Genomic DNA, 21,801 nt, shown 5'->3' on the forward strand with positions numbered 1-21,801 from the left:
CCTACCAATATGAACCCAATATAGCTTCCCAATTAAAAAAACCCCTACTTTCACTAGATATTGTAGGTATCCATTTTTTCATTAACATTTTTTATACCCCTTTATATTTTTTCATTAATTTTGAGCACCATTTTTTATATTTTCTAGTATAATAACCCTTTAACCCCTATATATCCCCCAATATATTATGTCATTTTCCCCTCAATATATATACCCCAATATGAACCCACATGGTATGATATCGCTCCCTGAGTGAAGCCCCCGTGGTGCTCAATAAATCTAATAAATCATCAATTTTGGCCATTATTTTAACAACTCAATATGAAAAGATGAGGGATGTTAGCTTCTACCAAAAATGCACCTCCTTAAAACAAAAAAGTACAAGAGAAATTAAAAACAAATAGATAGCTCCCAATGCCAAATAGTTGCAACTCAAAAGAATGCAAATAATCCTTGAAGGTGATGAAGGTTATCCACCAAGAAATTAGCTTGAGATGTGTTATTATTTGAATCTCCATTACTAGTTGTTGATTTTGGAGTGTTGAATCACACTCTCCTTGTCAATAATAAAAAATCCATGTAATTTTATTTCCTAATTTCCAATAAAAACATTCTAGGCTTCTGAAATACCCTTCGTAACATCAGTATAAGAGGATATATTAAATCACCAAAATCATCTGCTTTCCTATCATTTTGAACCCAAAAAAGGTGAGAGAATACACTATCAATAGAAATACCAAGTATTTTTTTGTTCAAACTCTCAAAATCATAATATTCATCACAGAAAGTAGTGATTTCTATGGAAAATACAAAAGCAAAGTCCAACGGATAGACAAATATAATAATATATCTTTTGTAGGATAATTGATAGCTAGAAAAAGTATTAATTATGTAGATATACCAATCCAAAGTTAATTTATCCTTTTGCTGATGGTGTTGGATCGTGGTTGGATCCCACCAACATGCAAGGGGGTCTCCATGATGAAAAGTTCTAATTAGAATTGTAGAAATTCTTACTATAGATCAACCTGATAATGCAATATAACTAAAGCAAAATACTTTAATCTACTTCTACAATCAATTAGCGAAAGCTTAAAAGATTTGAGCAAGATCAAGTGGAACACATATAACCAGAGAAGAAGAATCAATGCACATGAAACAAAGAAGAATACTCAAGGGAAAACCTCAGCTAAAATTCCCGCTATCTGTATTATCATACAAATGGAAATATATCAGGATTACACAAAGCTTTAGCTCTCACAGCTAGCCAGATCTCAGTACAATTCCTCACAAATGCTCACAGACAAAATAGACTAATGATGTGCCTTCTCCTCTGCCCTCCAAGCTCCTATTTCCTTGCATTGTTTCTCTTGGGTGAGCCAGCTGTTACCAAGTGTAACATTGATCACTCACACTGACCTCACACCCTATAAAACTGTGCAATACTCAAGGAATGAATTCCTTCTGCATGCATGATTTTTTTTATAGGAAAACTCATGCAACTGATAGTACACTGTCCCTGTCTTTAATCTCAACCAGGTCTTTCTTTGAATAGACATGCATGAGTTACTGATGAGAGAATATTCAGTTATCTGGAGTACACTAGTTAGATGCATGCATGTATTAAGTGACTAAACTCACAATTAGTTCCTCAAATAGTTTGGAACTAATTTAACTGGACTTAACTCAGTAAACTAAGCTAACTAATTACAACTCAAATGTAACTCACCCTTATCTCCTTAATTAAGGGACAATCTCTTTAATTTAAGGGATAACTATTGCATGACTTCAGAAAGACTTCTAACTTGAATTTCTCCAACTAATTAATCCATAATGAATTAATTAATTATTTTTCACACAGCTGGTGAGACTAAATTCAAATTTTAATTCAAGGACAAATTAAAATTGGAATATTCTTGTTGCCACATTTCAACAAGAATTCACACCATTTGGTATAGGATCCCTTCCAGAAATAAGGATCAACTGCCATTTTTCTTAGAGATTTACCTTGGTTGCGACGGTCAACATAAGAGAGTAATGTACGTGTATTTCCAGATGAACAAGGAAGACCATAGTAAAATATATGAGTGCATACCAATAAGGAAGACCACTATAGTTTTAAATTTCAGAGAAATGCGATTCTATTCCTAACGAAGCCTCAGTGCGGTACAGTTAACAAAATGCCCCAAGGCATCGTCTAAAGAGAACCGCTAAGCGGTTTTTAAACTATAAAAAAATAGTGGTGCTATAGTAAAAACACAACACCAATGCAGTGAATGTATAGAAATGCCCCGAGGCGTCTCAAGAAAAGCACCGTGATATTTTTTTAATTAAAAAGAAATGCGGTGCCTTTGGATATATCCCGCACTCGTTCATTTGGAGAAATGCGCTGGAGGAGGGTTAAATAAAAAAACCCTCCCAACCGTAATTTTCAATTTTACAATCTACAACGCATGAGAGCTCTGAAGCACTGGGCCACTCTTGCTACATGCAAGTAGCCTGACATCAATGCTTCTCTTGCTTACCATCCTTTCGTACCGTGCTCACTGTTTGAGTTTTCAATTCTTTCAAACCATCTTAAAATTTGCTTTTCTCCATTACGTGTCAACAATGCCTCCCCGACAACAAAATGTCCAGGCAATTTCTATGTTTCTTTGTAATTTAATTTTTTAATGGATTAGAATTGTAAATTAGGCTAAGTTTTCCACTGCTTTTCAAAATTTTGTTTTCACCATGCAGTGCATTCGATACGTTCAACTTGCACATATAGCGGTGTGCCTAGTAAATTTACAAGGTGGATCACAAGTCGGTGCATGAACATAAAACACCACCATTGTTACAGTGCATTTTTTAAACTAAAAAGCACTAGGATTGATGCAACAGATTGTACACAAATGCATCACGCCAAATGCATTTATATTTACCAAACACAATACAAATTTAATATTTGAAAATATAGCCATAACTCGATGTGTTCGATAACCTGAACATTTTGTACCGGTGCGAAAAGGTTATCCATGCGCACCGGTGAACAAGTTTTTCGCATCGCTATCAAAAGTTAAACTTGTGAACGAACAACTGTGCATTATGCTTATGTGCATGTCGGTAGCAGTGTTGTTGTTGTTGAAATCACGTCGGCACCGGTGCATTATTGTGTTTTGACCACACCATTGTTTATTATTATTATTATTAAAAGTTATGTTTCCATGTTTATAAAAACAAGTTTCATTTAATAAAAAAATGTATTTTATGTATGAGGTTGATGTATTTTATATGTTAATCATGTAGCAGATATGTCAGCAGAGGGAGCACTAGCTGGAACAAGCAAGCCCATACAATATGGTCTGAAAATGGCAGGCCAGAGAGAGGGAGAGAGATTTATATCCTCGCCCTATTATTGCAATGACCCGAGCACTCTTAAGGAATGTAGGCCTCCTAAAATATTATGAGGAGGTTACATCCATGTCGGCACACTCTGTCTTTTTGGTGCATCTGATCCGCTAATGGAATATCCAAAACTAGGATTTTCGTGTTGATCCTATGGCATGGTATAGGCCCAATGAGGAGGACATATACTTTATCATTGACCTATCTATGAGAGAGGAAGATTTTCCCCAATTCCTTGTTGTCCCCCATGGGGTTGTAGTTGGGAGTCAGCATGCGTACACTTAGAGATATGTCAAGGCTCTTGTTGTTCGTCCATAAGATTTTTAGGTCAACAATATTGATTCTAAGTTAATGTTATGGGTCGAGGGTAAGTCGCAAAATCCACCAAATCCACCCCTCACCAGATTCATGCATCCGTAGATGCTTCATGTAATTTTATTTTTCAATTATCTTTTTATTGATTTTTAAAGATATTTTTTAACATATTTTCTAAAATATTTATTTATTTATTTTTAGAAAGACTCAAAGGGTGTATGAAGTTATTCTGACCAATCACAAAAGAGAATTCTTTATTTTAGAAACCTAAAAACATAATTTTGTGTTTTTGAATAAATCAAGTTTAAGACAATTTATCAATCAGGGTTAAAGTGAAAAATCATAATTCACCCTTGCTGAGGAGGGCCAATAATATATTTGACGTGAAAAAAAAATATAATGTTAAAAGTGGTTCATTCATAGCACTGTTATCGTCATATGAACTTTGATATGCATTTTATATGCTTTATTTTTTAAAATATTTTCACTTTACTATAGTGCCATTGACTTTGATGACCCCTGTAGCACTACATTTACATGCAACATACTTACGTTGACTAGCAATGTAATTTCAATGAATAAATTACAATCTTTGTCTCCTATTGTTGTAAATATCTTTATGGATCATTTTGAGACTACGACCCTTAATATTTGGCATTAGGAACCAAAATGTTGGTGTTATTTCTTCAATGATAATTTTGTGGTTTGGCCACATGGGATTCCTGCCCTCTAGGCTTTATTGAATCACCTCAACAACCTCTCTTTACATATATAATTCACCATGGAATTAGAAGAGCGCTCCTCGCATCCCTTTCTAGATGTCCTTATTACCTAATTGTTTGATGGTTCCCTTTCCTTCCAAGTGTATCAGAAGAAAACTCACATAGACTAGTACCTCCATGCAAACTCTCATCATCACCAGACTTAGGATTTTATTGTCTTAAATACCCTCTTTAATAGAGTGCTCAAAATTTATGATCCTCATTTTTTATTCTCTAAAAGAGCTCACATCACTAATGACCTTATCAAGAATGGTTATTTCTCATCCCAAATCAATAAAGCCTTTATATTTTCTCGTTCACACTGTCATCAAGACCCTATGTCCCCTTCTAAGTCCCTCCTATCCCTTCCATATATAAGAGGAACCACCGATCTCATTTCTAAATTCTTAGCCAAAAAGAACAAAAAAACCTTATTTAAAACTTTCAAAACTCTAAAGAAACTGTTCAAATCTCCTAAATATAAGATGGATCCAATGATAGGTCTTGGAGTTTACCTAATTCCATGTTTGTGTGGCAAGTCCTATATTGGCCAAACTAGTAGGTCCTTTAAAGCCTATTTAGAGGAACACATAGCCACATGACTAATGACCGAGTTGTGAAGTATGCTCTAGTAGAACACTCATTCAAAACTAAGCAACCTAATAATTTTGACCAAACTAAGATCTTAGCCCTTACTTCATTCAAATCCACTTGCTTGACTTAGGAATCTCTTGAGATTGAAAAGCACCCGAATAACTTCAATAAGGAAGAAGGATTTAATCTTATCAACCCTTGGAAACCGCTGATCCATTTCCTTAGTTAATGACTGACCATCCTTCCTCTTTTCTTCCCTCATCTAGATCTCCCTCTTCTTACCCCCCTTTTCCTTACTTGAACCCTCCATCTTCATATGGTTCATTCTCTCTCTTGGAATTTCCTCCACCGCCACCTCATCTTGGTTTCTTTTTTATCATTGCATTCTCTTCTTTCTTTTAAATATCTTTTATTAATTTGGTAATTTATTAATTTTACTAATTAATTGACTATTGGATTTAATTATTAATATTTTATTTCATATCTTTGTCCATCATTTCTTTATTCTAAGTATTTCTTGAATTTCAAATGGTCCTGTATCTCTCATTAATCATTAGTATCTATTTATATAAAAAAAAATATCAGTATTTTAATAGATTGATTTATTAATATCGTTATTATTTCTTGATTTTATTATTAAGTCATTACCCTTTAATAATATTAATAATACTATTATTACATCTTTAAAAGGTTATTTTTTAATTTTGATATTTCATCTTTCTTCCCTTTGTTCAGTGAGAGATTAACGACCAAATATTTTATTAACAATTTAAACACATAAGCTAAAGACTCTTTATAATTAATCTTTATTTTAAAAACTTATTATTTTATTAATCTAATTTTCTATTCTATTTGGATTGATTGGCCAAAGATTGAATCTCTAACCATTATTGTTATTATTTCTCGATTAACGCCACCCCTCATTCTCTTTATAATTATCTTAGCACTCTTTTCCAATCCTCTATAGCTTATGTCCCTGATGATGGGTGGCGAGTCCAATCCCAAAGTTGAGAAACATCATGATGACAAGGTGTGGAAACATACATAGATAGAGTGAGGTTGATACTCACTTAAGAGTTCATAAGGCTCAAATCCAATATGACAATATTTATCAAGGCAGTTTAGCTAGGCTATAAAGAGGTTGTTGATACTAGGATACCCACTTCAAAGTTCATAAGGTTGAAAGTCATTACAACAATATTTATCAAGGAATTATAACTCAACTAGAGTGAGGTTATGAGGTTGATACTCACTTAGGATTTCACAAGGCTCAAAGCCAATACTATTTATCAAGGCATTATAGCTAGGCTAGATATATGTTGTTGGTACTAGGATACTCACTTCAGAGTTCGCAAGGTTGAAAGCCATTACAATAATATTTATCGAGGAATTATAGCTCGGCTAGAGTGAGATTATGAGGTTGATACTCACTTAAGAGTTCACAAGGCTCAAAGCCAATACAACAATATTTATCAATGCATTATAGCTAAGCTAGAGAGAGGTTGTTGGTACTAGGATACCCACTTCAGAGTTCATAAAGTTGAAAGTGATTACAACAATATTGATCAAGACATTATAGCTTGACTAAAGTGAGATTATCAAGACCTAATAGCTCTGGTAGAGTGAGTCTATCAAGGCTTTATAACTTCAATAGAGTGAGGTTATTGGTACCTCACTTAAGAATTCACAAGGCTCAAAGCCAATACAACATTATTTATCAAGGCATCTTGACTAAAGTGAGACTATCAAGACCTAATAGCTCTGGTGGAGTGAGTCTATCAAGGTTTTATAACTTCAATAGAGTGAGGTTATTGGTACCTCACTTAAGAATTCACGAGGCTCAAAGCCAATGCAACATTATTTATCAAGGCATTATAGCTCACTGATGGGGATCTGACCCTGCCATTACAACAATATTTATCAAGGCATTATAATACTCATTTAAGCGTTCAGAAGGTTCAAAGCCAATACAACAATATTCAACAATATTTATCAAGGCATTATAATACTCATTTAAGCATTCACAACGTTCAAAGCCAATAGAAGAATATTTATCAACAAGCCATTACAACAATATTTGTCAACAAAACGTGGATTTAACCTTTGATGGGGAAGATAATAACCATTATGTCAACTTACAAGACATGAATCTGAATAGGAAAGATAACAACTATTCCACCAACCACCTAAGCTGTTAACAATTACTAATTTAATCTATAAAAAACAATATAAATAAATAAAAAATTAATATTAATAGCATTATAAATTAAACAATATTATTAAAAATATTTAAATTATTCGTTAAATAAATTAAATTGATTTATTAAGTATATTGAAATTTCTTCGAAGACCCGCAAACTAAATATCTTAAGACACTTTGGCAATAATTAATTACTATTTTATTCATGCGATATTAAAAATGCGCATTTTTTTAGATAACACGAATGTAACGTGTCTTATATGAAAATGGTGGTATTTTTTCGGGAACGTAGGAAGGTGTTTATACGGAATGACATGTAGCGACTTAGATGTAATTCTATTCACTTTAATAAAATTAGAAAGTTTTAAAAAATGATTTAAGGGAATATTAAACATTATAATCATTGTAAAAATAATACTTTTGTTAAAATGAGAATCAATAATGATATAGAAAATATATATTTTTATTCGTTACGTAAATAAATGGAACACAAACACTGACATCAAAAATAATAATAATAAAAATAAAGCATTTACATTTCCATTTACAGATCCGTGATATATCAGGTTTTGAATAATATCAAGGTTTCAACGAATACCACTGCACATTCTCCGCAGAGGATGTCGTTGTCTGTCAATTAGGGGATCAATACATGAGGTTGATGGAAGGAAACGGTGATCGGTGGGGTAATTCACAGAAATTTGAGGACGAAACCTAAAGAATAGATAGGGAGGGGACGCTTCTGCTGTTTTCTGTACAACCATCTGGTCTTGGCTTGTACTTTTTCACTGTGTACTCGGCCCACCCATCACTCCGGCTAGTGACGAGTTTTTGGCTTTAGGTTTCTGGCATCATCTCAATGGGGAAGGGCAAAGAGAAGGATGGTATCCCCGGATTTATTTCCATATGGCGCATCGAGACCAAGGTTCTCATGTGGGTGATCGTGGTTATGGGGGTTTTTCTGGTAGCAGCCCTGTTTACACACCAAGAAAATCTGTTGGGTAAAAATATCACTGGCTCAACATCTCTCGAGGATGATTCCAATCCTTGTGGATACAGTGTCCAAATCAGAAAAATGGACGAGGCGCTGAATCACACGACTAACCCTAATATTATTCATAACAGTAGCGCGAAAAACCCCACCACCGAAGCAATTGAGCAAGAAAATATCATCAAGCGGGTGTTTCGTCCATATGGGAATGCTCCATACTTGTTCATCCAAATGGGAGCATACAGAGGAGGCCCCGCCACGTTTGCTGTGGTTGGGCTTGCTTCAAAGGCTCTGCACGTTTTTGGGAAGCCACGATTTGAATGCGAATGGATACCCAAGAATTCATCTGCTGGGAAAATGAAGGGCAAGACCTATAAAATGCTCCCAGATGAGGGCTATGGCCGAGTTTACACAGTCGTGGTTCTTAGCTGCGTGTTTCCTCAGAGCGTGGGCACCGATGGCAACGGTGGAGACCTCGTTGTTCACGCATTCAATGGCAGCGAGTCTGAGAAACCAGAGAGGATCGTTGCTCTCACAGAAGAAAAAGGTAGCTACAATGGCTCTGTTTATAGCCAGGCTCCTCCCTATGATTACCTCTACTGTGGATCCTCCCTGTATGGTGACCTGAGTCCTCAGAGAATGAGAGAGTGGATGGCTTATCATGCCAAATTCTTTGGCCCTCGATCGCATTTTGTTTTTCACGATGCTGGTGGAGTCCATCCCCAAGTTAGAAAGGTTTTGGAACCATGGATTCGAGCAGGTCGTGTGACATTGCAGGATATAAGTGAGCAGGAACAATATGATGGGTATTATCATAATCAGTTTCTGGTTGTGAATGATTGTTTGCATAGGTACAAATTCATGGCGAATTGGACCTTTTTCTTCGATGTAGATGAGTATTTCTATATTTTTCAGGGGAAATCTCTGCGATCTGTAGTGAATGAGCTCTCTAATTATACTCAGATCACCTTTAAGCAATATACCATGTCCAACAAGATTTGCTTGCAGAATCAGCATAGGCGCAACGAATCTGCCAACAATACTGATTCCAGGTAAGTGTTATGGTGATTTGAAATAAATGTTGTCACTATGTTTCTTGAGTTTGAAATTGAATGTGATGATGATAATTGTATGGTGCAGCGAATGGGAAATTGAGAAGCTCGTATTTAGATATGTGCAAAGAGGAGCAAAAAGAGATCGCAAATATGCAGTGCAGGCCAGAAAAGTGTCGGCGACTGGAGTCCATATGTCCAAGAATCTGAAAGGAAGAACAGAGCATAGGACAGAGGATAAGATGATGTTTTACCATTATCATAACACCATCAACCATAGAGGAGAGCCCTGCACTGAATGGCTAAAACCATCGATGATAAACAACGTGACTTGGGTGGGAAGAACTCCATATTTATATGACGGTTCCATGAAAGCTGTAGCTCCCTTAATTAAAGAGTTCGAGAGAAATATGGTCGGATGCCAACTTGCATCTACTTCGCTCTGAAATATTAATATATGTATATTTTTTTCGCAATAAGATATGTATATTTTTTCCACGAAATTTATTATTTTGGGCAGGAATTGTTTTTTGAGAATTTATTAAAATCACAAGTTTGATGGGTAAACCTACTTAATTTAAGTGACTTAAAAATTTTATAGTGTGCTAAATCTATATAATGTCAAGAAACCAGTTTAAATAACACAAATCAAGATTTCACCTCAATTTTTTTTTTGCTAACACAATCTAAAAAAATTTCAATTCTTTTAGCTAAATTTCAACAGTAAAAAAATCACAATTAAGACAACTCCTTTTGTGTGTCATCCTGGAGATTCAAACGGAACCGCTGGTTTACTAGGGATTTCGGGTGCCGGAATCCAGTGGAAAAATTTGAGGTGAAATCTTGATTTATGTTATTTAAACTAGTTTTTTGAAGGCACTTCGATTGCAGAAAATTACCTAAAAAACTAATGATTTCAATAAATTCTTGCCAAATTTTAAAGAAATTTAACAAAAAAAACTGAAACAACAATTCTGTTTACTAATGTCCACAACGGATGTTATGGAAGTCAACAAATGCGACGATGTATGGGAGAGCCAATAGGCATTCAAAGCTGCAGGAGCGGAGGGTAAGTTGCGAAATCCACCAAATCCACCCCTCGCTAGATTCGCGCATCCATAGATGCTCCATGTAATTTTATTTTTCAATTAAAATTTTATTGATTTTTAAACAGATTTTTTTAAATATTTTTTTAAGACGATTTATGAAGCAGGATAAAACCGAAAAATGATAATTCGTCGTTGCTGAGCAGGGCCAGTAATATATTTGACATGAAACAAAATTACAATGTTAAAAGTGATATCGTCGTTGCAACTTCGATATGCATTTTATATGCTTTATTTTTTTTAAATATTTTCACTTTACCACGGTCCCATTGACTTTGAGACCCTTGCAGCACTGCATTTACACGGTTCGATACCCATTTTATATGCTTTATTTTTTTTAAATATTTTCACTTTACGATAGTGCCATTGACTTTGATGTCCCCTGTAGCATTGCATTTACACGCAACATACTGACGCTAACAAGCCATGTAATTTCAATGAATCATTTACAAAATTTTATTACAAAGTTATAAGAAGGCGTGGTCGATTCCAAACAATCAGGTCAATATTCTTTTTTTTATAAGAATTGTCTACAGTCTGATTTTTTTGAAAGTTTTCAGGTTGGTTTTTTGAAATTATAAATTTGATACATAATTTTACACAATAAAAATGTCTTGAAAATTTTTGAAAATACTAAATTTACATAGTCAAAAACCTAATTTAAATAACACAAATCAAAATTTCACTTCAAATTTTTCTTACATATTTCAACCTCACAAAAACTAAAATATCACATTAAAAACCCTACCTCTAAATCAACAAAAGCTTCCGAACAAACTAATTGCCCCTGTACCACTGCATTTACACGCAACATACTGACGGTGACAAGCCATGTAATTTTAATGAATAAATTACGATTTTTTTTACAAAGTTATAAGAAGGCGTGGTCCATTCCAAACAATGAGGTCAATACTCTCTTCTTTTTAAAAAGAGGGCATTGTGACATGTGGCCATAAATCAACAAAGGCTGCTCTAGACTAACGAACAAACTATCGCACGTTGCGAGACCCATTGTCAGAAAAAAGTTGAATGACGGAGCGGAGGAATGGGCACATGCGAAAAGGCACGAACCTCATCATTCTTGATTGAGTAAAAACGTATGAGGGTCCCATTAACGCGCTTTATTATTAATGGCATGAAATTTGGTATGAAATATCATAAACTTATTTTTAATTAATTATTATTTTTTTAATTATGTTTAGTATATATTTTTTTATTAATAGGTTTAGTGTGTTACAAAGTTTTTAATTGTGGCTTCTGTCTATCAATTTTTTAGGGGTTTGAGATTACTCTAATTTTAATTAGATAGGGAAATTAATATAAAAGTAAATTTTATTTACCAAAATGGTCCATTTTACAATAAAATGTGTAATTAATTTTTATTCATGTTAAAGTTGACCCATAACTTTTTTATACTTGATTAATCAGGTAAATGTGTGCATTGGTAAATCATTGTTTGTGTTGCAATAATTTTTTTGGAGTTGTCTTTAGTGCGACTTTTTGGAAAAGCTTTCAGGTGGAGTTTTTGGGTCTAATTTCTCTAAAATCCTGTAGGAATTTATTGGAATCACAAGTTTGATATGTAAAGCATGCATAATTGAAGCGCCCAAGGGGTTTTTCAGGGTGTTGAATCTATATATACAGCCAAAAATCTAGTTTAAATAACATAAATCAAGATTTCACCTCAAAATTTTCTACCTTCTGACATCGGAAAGTCCAAAAAATTGCACTAAAGACAACTCATTTTTTTTGTTATATTTTATATAACCACATTAATATTTTTAATGTGGTTATACTAATTATATATAAATGAAAATTTATCAATATTGAAGTACAACTAAATGAAAAAATATACTTATGTGTCATGGAAACTTAAAAAGGTGACAAATTTAGTGGCATTCTATGTGTATACACAATTATAGATAAAATTAAAATAGGTTCCTCTACTGGGAAATAACATGAAATAGTGGAATTGAAATGCTTTTAAAATGACAGGTTGAGAATGGTGTGTTAATAAATATTCTTAAACGTTATGAATAATTAAGATGAAAAATAAATTGAATTCATAGTATGAATAATTAATATGAAAAATAGTTTTGATGGTTAGTTTAATGGGTGAGTTTTCATTGCTAAAGCATTTTACTAATGGGAGGTCACGGGTTAATTCTCCTCGATAACTTTATGGTTATGCTCTGCTAATAAGCGAACATGATGTGATCCCTTTAGGTGGATCTACTTAAATATTTCCTCGAAAAGTAAATAAATTAATTAATTAAATTTTGAGAAGATTTTTGGGCGGAAAGCACATTATAATACTTTTATCGACGTTTCCAACCAACGAAACATGATGTGATCCCTTTAGGTGGATCTACTTAAATATTTCCTCGAAAAATAAATAAATTAATTAATTAATTTTTGAGAAGATTTTTGGGCAGAAATCACATTATAATACTTTTGTCGACGCCTTTCGTTGGTACGAAAAGCATCGACAAAAGTATTATATAATTTTTTTTATATAATTCATATTAAATTAATGATTAATGTTTTTATTTAGGTGGTTTTAGTAGTAAGTAGGTCTATTAATAGGTTAGTGATCTTGGTAGTTAATACAAACAATTATTGTTTGGTAATAAATATAACAAAAACTAACTTACATAATAATTAACTAACTATTTATTTATATAATTATAATTAGAGAAAAGGCCTATTAATAGCTAATGGATTCGAACTCTTGATTATTAAATACAAACTTTACCTTTATTCAATATTGGTAATAAATATAACAAAAATAACTTTTATTGTCCCTTTCCCTGTCAGGTTGGCCAGTCAAATATAGTCGTTGGTCCAGTCTAGTTGCCCAGTCCAATTTCCTAGTCAAATATAGCCGTTGGAAGATCTACTCTCCCTATTTAAAATGCAGCTATGATCTGATTCTTCAACTTGTCCTCACAATGAACCAGTCTAGTTGCCCAGTCCAATTTCCTAGTCAAATATAGTCGTTGGAAGATCTACTCTCCCTATTTAAAATGCAGCTATGATCTGATTCTTCAACTTGTCCTCACAATGAACCACACTCGTTGGATCTAAACTGGTCGACAAAAGTATTATAATGTGATTTTCGTCTAAAAATTAATTAATTAATTAAGATGAAAAATAATTTGAATCCATAGTATAAAAGAAAAAACTTTTAAACTAATAATAATATTTTATTAGTTATATATAAATATTAATAGCATTTTATGATGATGATGTTCATTATAATATATTAAGATTAATTTTTTTTTATGAAGTTTTGAAAAGATGGTAATGAATTAATTTAAATTTTTTTTTTTAAATAATGGAGAAAAATTCTCTTAAATGTCCATAGATTTTATAAATTGATAAAATAGGAAGGTTGATATTGTTTCATAAATTTTGAAATTGAAATATTATATATATGAGACATTTTAGGAGTTCTTTTCATTCTCCAATTTCTTCTTTTTCAAAGAAAAAGATTTGTAATTTTATTAATAAAAAAAAATTAGAATACCACATATGCATGTAGCATTCCTAAAAATTGCTTTTATAGCCTTACATTGATCGATTTAGGATCATCAAATTTCATCAACTTGCTTTGTAACTGTATCTTTTAAAAATTTCCTAACTTCTTTTACCTACTCAAGGCACAATTTTCATTCAATAGCTCAAGGAAGGGGGGAGGGTAACTCATAGGGAAGGCCTCTTCCTATAAAACATCATGTTATCCCATCTTTATACATAAAAAATGAGTAAAACCAAAACAAAAGGAATCTACATCACCCTTTTTTTAAGCATGTGCCATGATCTACAATTTCATCTGGTCCTGATGATGAACCACACTAGCTGGTTCGAAACGCGTAGGGATTTTTTTCTCTTATGTGATTTCTACCGAAAAGACTCTTCTTAATGTAATATGGATCAGAGAAGCCTAAATTCAAAAAAAATCTTTAAAGACACTGATCATGAGCATATTCAGTGATAGTCCCCTCTAGCTACTCAAAAATAAACTAGGTTCCATGTTCTAGCCTTGTTCCAAAGTCCATTAACAATCATGTTTATGTCCCTCTAGATATGTGAAAAGGAAATATGTGAGAAGATTGATGTAATCGACAAAATATCATTAAAATAAGGTTGCAATGTGAAGATTCTCAGAACAATTTCCTAGTAGCAAATCTCCAAAGATTTAAATGTTTAAGACCCCATCCTCATGGGCAAGTCTCAAGATCAATGTGTGGGCTACCATTAGTTCACAGATGTTGTTGGTTTCATCCTCCAACTTTGTAGTATCAAAAAAATGATAAATTCTTTCATTCTATGATGATTTAGGAATTCACTAGTGCCACATTTTAATATCAATTTCATAAGAATTCATTCATTTTCACGCTATTAATTTTCTTCTTTAAGCTAACTAAACTAAAAATATACTTTTCATGTTCTAGTTTGGGGTTAATGACCAGTTAATAGTATATTAATTTATCTTCTCCTATATTTCATGACGACACCATTATTTCTGCTTAAGTTTAATGGTATCAACATTGTACATAGTGACCTCCTCCTTTATTCTCCAACAATTTAGCCAAGACTTAACATCTTCATGCCATCCCCTCTTAAGTCATAAGTGACTTTGATTGGAATTTGAAGCAATATTAGGAAGCCTATTGTCTTTCGTTTTATTTGTCTGTTCTTATCCATTAGGTAGATAATCACAACCATACTTTCAATGGGAGAAATACCAAATATTATGACGAGGATATGATAAGGTATGTTGTTTTTTGTTGAACACACACCGAATAATAGATTAACTTGGTAAATCGTGTGATACATATTACTCACAAAATATACATATTAATATACAATTTTTTTGACCCTTGGTTTTCATATTCTAAGAGGTCAATTGGATTTCTACATGACTATTGGCCTTCACTTGAGTTTTTTCACCTTTCATTCAAGTAAATGAGCCGGATTTACATAACCCAAGTGGATTGTGTTTCAAACACTCCCCCGTTAACTCGAAGGGGTCTATGTAAGTCCAACAAGAGAGATAAAATACAAAAGTGTATGGTATCTGATGGCTATATGTGCTCTTTGAAATGGTGATTTAAGGAAGACAATAAACCAAAAGAGGTATCATAAGTCAAAACCTTCTACTAATGGTGATTTAAGGTTGGCCACCAACTATGGAACTTGGGTCATAATAGTCCTTGGAACAATTCTAAATATGGTTAGAAGTTGAAGTCTTCTACATAGTGGAAGTGCTCCATGATGATGGTTTAAATATGAACACAAATTGATGATATGCATAGTAGAAACTAAAGTATTCTATAGTTTGTGGTTTAAGGTAGACCACCAACCAAATCATCCTCATGGACATGAATATGTCTCTAGGTACAACTCTGACTTTGGCTCTAGCTAACTCTAGCTCTAGGCTCTAGCAGTTGGCTCTGGTTTAGGCTATGGCTTAGATTTGTTTGACATAGCTTCAAAACTAGTAGCTTCCTATCAATTCCACATGTCAGATGCAAGGTGAGAAGATGAAAATATTCCCACTATAAGGTATGACAATACTCAAGAATGAAATCCAAGGTATGAATGGTATATCTGCTTGGTTGTTGAAGACCATTTCTAGGAAGTGACCCATCTAAGGTGAATCTTCTCTCTTCTAGCAATCTTGTGTCTAGAAAATCTGTCTTAATGATGAGTATGTTTTCCACAATGCTCACAAGGGTGATGATCAAAACACTAATCTTTCACATAGCCAAATTGATCACAATGTTGGTGTCTAAAAAATTGAAGTGGCTACGGAAGAGGAGCGGGTGAAGATGAATTGTCTTGAAGGAACCCAACACTCTGAAACTAGATTGGTTTGGAATAGTATGGAATTTGAAAGGACACATAACTTTAATGTCGAAGACTAGTTCTATTTTTGTTGATAATAAGTTCTTCCCAAGGTCTAATGATGGGCTTAGGAAGTTTAGGCTAAAACTCTATATATTCATGTAAATATGCTCTTGAAATGGCCTCACAGATCTGATCAAATGTTGACTGATAATGGGAATCAATCTCAAATAAATAATTGTTTTGAATAAGAACCAATTTATAATTATAACTCTTCTATTGTAGTTCATGTCACTAGAGCTGATATTCGAGCTACAAAAACTCAAAATTGTCTTATGCATGTTGTAAACAAATTTAAATATTAGTGAGAGATGCCTTGTTGATTTTGACTGTGTCATCGGCAATAGACAGGATTAGGGTGCTCAATAAATCTAATAAATCATCAATTTTGGCCATTATTTTAACAACTCAATATCAAAAGATGAGGGATGTTAGCTTCTACCAAAAATGCACCTGTTTACAACAAAAAAGTACAAGAGAACTTACAAACAGATAGATAGCTCCCAATGCCAAATAGTTGTAACTCAAAGGAATGTAAACAATCCTTGAAGGTGATGAAGGTTATGCACCAAGAAATTAGCTTGAGATGTATTATTATTTGAATCTCCATTACTAATTGCTGATTTTGGAGTGTTGAATCACACTCTCTTTATCAATAATAAAAAATCCATGTAATTTTATTTCCTCATTTCCAATAAAAACATTCTAGGCTTTTGAAATACCCTTCGTAACATTAGTATAAGAGGATATATTAAATCACCAAAATCATCTGCTTTCCTATCATTTTGAACCCAAACAAGGTGAGAGGATACACTATCAATAGAAATACCAAGTATTTCTTTGTTCAACCTCTCAAAATCAGAATATTCATCACTGAAAGTAGTTATCTATATGGAAAATACAAAAGAAAAATCCAAAGGATAGAAAAATATAATAATATATCTTTTGTAGGATAATTGATAGCTAAAAAAAGTATTAATTATGTAGATATACCAATACAAATTTAATTTATCCTTTTGTTGACGGTGTTGGATCGTGGTTGGATCCTGCCAACATGCAAGGGGGTCTCTGTGATGAAAAGTTCTAATTAGAATTCACCTCATTTGGTATAGGATCCCTTCTAGAAATAAGGCCCAACTGCCATTTTTCTTAGAGATTTACCTTGGTTGCGATGATCAACATAAGAGAGTAATGTACGTGTACTTTCATATGAAGAATTGAGTATGCCTTATGGAATGTTCAGTTGTATAATATATCAAGGTTATTCTACCAAAGGGGAAATAAAAGTGAACCTTTAAGTGAGGAGTAATAATATTGATCAAATAAAGACACATGAACATGTATATATGAAAAAATCACTGATCAACTAGTGAAATAGTTCACATAGAAGCAATGATTGTTACAACAAATACAACACACCTTCAACAAGACATGACATTAGACTCATATAACATCTTGACAAGACATGACATTAGATTGATGACATGGACTAAATGATGATATGGCAAGATCATGCAATTCTTTTTGTTGTTATCTTTGTGTCTTCTTGAAAGATGGTACATGTTCTTCTTCTTCCCCCTGCATGAGGCTTGAAGATGTGGAGCCTTCACTATGTTCTTTATCTTCAGCTGTTGTCACAATCTGGTGTCCTTTCATCTTCTCGTTCAATGATCAACTTGTCTTTTCAACTGCATAGGTGTCTTCTAGCACAATCTCCTTCTTCTTCTCCTTCATAATCATCTTGTCGAGACAAGATATAATACATGCAAATGGAAATAACTAATGATGAGATGACATCAATCTGAAAAATCCTAGTCTAAAATGCTTCATGAAAATCACTGACTGAGTTTGAACTGGGTGTTGGACTGAGGGACTCGCTTAGGGATTGTGCAGTTTAAAGTTCTAGAGGTCAAGAGAAAGGACCGAGGCTTGAGACTACATAGTGCGCCATTTAGGGAAGGCAAGGTAGGGTGATTGCACAGTTCAGAAGCTCAAGGAGGTAGTCTTGAGGCTTGAAGTTTCCCAATGCGTATTTCTAGAGGGAGATGGGCCTAGGGATGCGTAGTTACATAGTTCAAGGATGCATGCTAAGAAATTGAGGCTTGACACTACGTAGTGTGAAAAAGGAAGCCGATTGGGAGGCTGAGTTGTGCAGTTGTGGAGCTCAAGGAGCGAGCGTTAAGAACTAAGACTATGCAATGCGCAGTTATTGGAGGCAAGAACTGGAATTGCATAGTTCCAAGAGGAAAGGACTGAGCTTGAGGGTTGAGACTCTGTAGTGCATAGTTCTAGACGGTTGAGTGAAGGGTTGCTGCTTAGGAACGAACTTTTCATAATTTGGCTAAGTGTGGGATCAGTGAGGTCAAAGTGAGCAAAGACAAATCTTGAAAATGATCACACTCTTAGAACAATTGATGACACAACATAGATCAGTCAAAAGACAAGAAAAACATGATCCACTTAATGTGACGACAATACGACAAATCAACTTTGGAGGAGCCCTAACAGAAGGGGATAACTCAAAATCTCAATGTAATGTTGATCTACATGGATATTGTTTCCACTAGAACTATGTACAAGTAGATTATGATACATACAATGATCAAATGGGATTGAGCTAGATAGGGTGTAGGGGTTGGTGAAAGACCTTAGAGAAACATAGTTGTACTAATATCATATAAAGATAGACTGGAACTTACACTTCAAGTGTCGATAGTTGGATGTAGCAGTCATATAGTAGATGAAGAATCATGAGGGTAGATGAACTGTCACAAAGGGGAATGTCCAGGGCCACCACACCCTTTGCTATATATAGTCCCTCATAACTCATTGTATAGGCTTTTGGTCAACCAATCTTCCGATAGGACTATCTTAGAGAGAGCTTGGAAAGTATTATAATGAGCCTTGGCTTCTCCACTGCGCAGAGCTAGTATATCTCTTTGGAGGAGCAAGCGACAGTGATTGTAACGTTCTGCCATAGGAACTAGTGGTTGGACATGGATTTATTGTATGACGAGAACTTACACTTCTTAATATAATAAAGCGAACACGTTTCATGCATATGTCGTATTGTATTTCAGCTATCTTGTTTACTCCAAATGATATATGTATCTGTTTTTTTACGCATGCATATGTAGCTATTTTCTATATATGTATGTATGAATCTTTTTGAAATGTGTTGTTGGTTTAACCATCACTTTGGATTGCTAGCTTACTTGCCTTCCATGTTGTGATGCATCTTTGCTTGTGTGTTCCCTTCTTAACTATGTGCTTTCACAGGTTTCCAAGGGGCGCACTCACCTCACCCTCCGTGTGTTAGAACCGCTCATGCACCTTCCTTGACTTATTGCATATGTCACACCCTTGCTACCAATAGGGACATCTTACTTTGTTCTGTGCAAAACCGCGGTCAAGGCGATACCGTACGACCCACTGCTGGGACTCCTACACCAAACAGTCTGAGGTCTAATTGGGACTTCTTACCGGGGAGATCCCCTGACATGTTGGCGGGTCCAGCACCGTCAACACATATCTTGAATTTTAGGCCTATCCTCTACTCTTCGCTTTAAGGTAAAAGGCATATACAATGGAATGGGAACTCACTATAGAGTTACTTTTGACATTATGGTTTGAACGACTACCACAATATCCTCCTCCTCCTCTATCATGCTCACAAAATATCACTCTCAAATGTTTTTTCTCAAAATTATAGAACAAAACATAATGCTAAGAATTGAGCCTCTTCTCATCTTAGTGGCCTGATATTTAACATAGTCTAATAACCACCTAGGGTTAGGATTTTGACTTCCTCAACCGTTAATTGTGATAACGTTTTGGATCTTCTAGAATCTAATTGAAAATCCACACATGGCTAGTCCCACATGTGTGAGTAATGAGGGTTGACATTACATCTACTCATACCATGGTGGTGAACAAGTTAGGTTGACTTATGGGAGGCATGACTTTCACATACAAGCTTAAATTGAGTTGATTTTACTTTGTTGGGAAAGTCTTAGTGTATAAATAAACATCAAGGGTGTGGGCACAAGTTTTGATCACTACAACCCCAAAAAACATCTTTTGATGCCTCAAAATGGCTCCAAAAGGTTTCAAACCCTAATAATTTTCTTAATTGGGACCTCCAATTTTCCACCTAAAAAGTACCAAGATAGATGACAAATTATACCATGATCCAATCTACATTAAACCACCAGAACAATAAGCAAACAAGCAAAACATACACCCTTAATTAAAAACCCTTATCTTTTTAAGAATCAATACATAAAAATTCAATGAAAGCTGATAATGTAAAACCCTCTAAAATAAGTTTTGTATAAAAAGTTAAAAAATATATATAAAAAAGCAATTAAAACCTCCTCATCAAGATACAACGGCCGAAATATCAAAAACCTCATCCTCATTAAAAAATTTCAGACAATAATGAAAAAAAAAAACATATTCTTCAACCTATACCTATATTAATTAATCACTAGAAATAAAATATAAACCAGTACATATATATATATATATTTATTTTAAATATTATAAACCAATTAAAAAAAAACATTTCAAATATATTTACTTATTTATTTTATATATTTTAAATTAATTTAATTTTTTTAAAATTTATTTTAGAGATAAAATTATTTTAATTTTAATTATTTATTTTAAAGTTACGCAAATTTAAATAATTTTAAAATAGGCCAAACTTTTAGAATAAAAGATCATGGTCAAATTCCTTATCAATCAAAGGATTTATGAATTTCTTGTTTATAAGAAAATTATGGTGAACGTTTTAAACTATTTACATAAACAGTATACATTAAATTAAATAGGAAAAAACATACCAGAAATTCATGATGAAAGTTTTAAACTTTTTACATAAACAGTGCACATTAAATTAAATAGGAAAAAATCGTACAAGAAATTCATGATGAACTTTTTAATAAACTTTTTACATAAACAATATACATTAAATTAAATAGGAAATAACATATTTTGATTCGTTTAAATTTTTGTTTGGCTGTTAGTTATTTTGAAGGAATGTAAACATTCTCGTCATAATTATAAAAACAATATTTACATAAATTATTAATATGTTTTTTTTAATAATTTTTTTTAAGAAATGTAATGATGATTGTTATTTTTAAAAATTAATATAGGGAAACAAGTACGATAATAGGAGAATACAATTTTTGTTCAATATAATGAATTGTCATATTGAAAAATTTAGTTAATTTGATAAATTGTTGTAGTGATAAGTTTTTAAGTCAAGAAAAAATCTTTCACATTAATTTTTTTTTTCCTTCACTTAATTACAATTCCCATAAATAACATATTAACCTACGGTAAATTTTAAATTATATATTAAATAAATAAATAAACAAATTTTAATAAAATTAAAATATATATATATATATATATAATATATATTCTTAATAAAAATTGTATTATTTATAATATTTAATTAATTATTATTATT

General features: G+C 33.1%; 1 pseudogene across 1 annotated transcript; it reads left to right on the forward strand.

The window, feature by feature from the left end:
* The first annotated feature begins 7,978 nt into the window (after positions 1 to 7,978).
* On the forward strand, positions 7,979 to 9,746 carry LOC149234665 (galactan beta-1,4-galactosyltransferase GALS1 pseudogene; annotated as a pseudogene). Its single transcript, XR_016245857.1, has 2 exons — positions 7,979 to 9,300; positions 9,389 to 9,746. The product of XR_016245857.1 is annotated as a galactan beta-1,4-galactosyltransferase GALS1 pseudogene (transcript).
* The last annotated feature ends 12,055 nt before the right edge of the window (positions 9,747 to 21,801 follow it).

The sequence above is a fragment of the Pinus tabuliformis genome, chromosome 8 (genome assembly GCF_031772625.1).
Source record: "Pinus tabuliformis cultivar Carrire ecotype Pingquan chromosome 8, CPIR1, whole genome shotgun sequence".
Taxonomy (NCBI): domain Eukaryota; kingdom Viridiplantae; phylum Streptophyta; class Pinopsida; order Pinales; family Pinaceae; genus Pinus; species Pinus tabuliformis.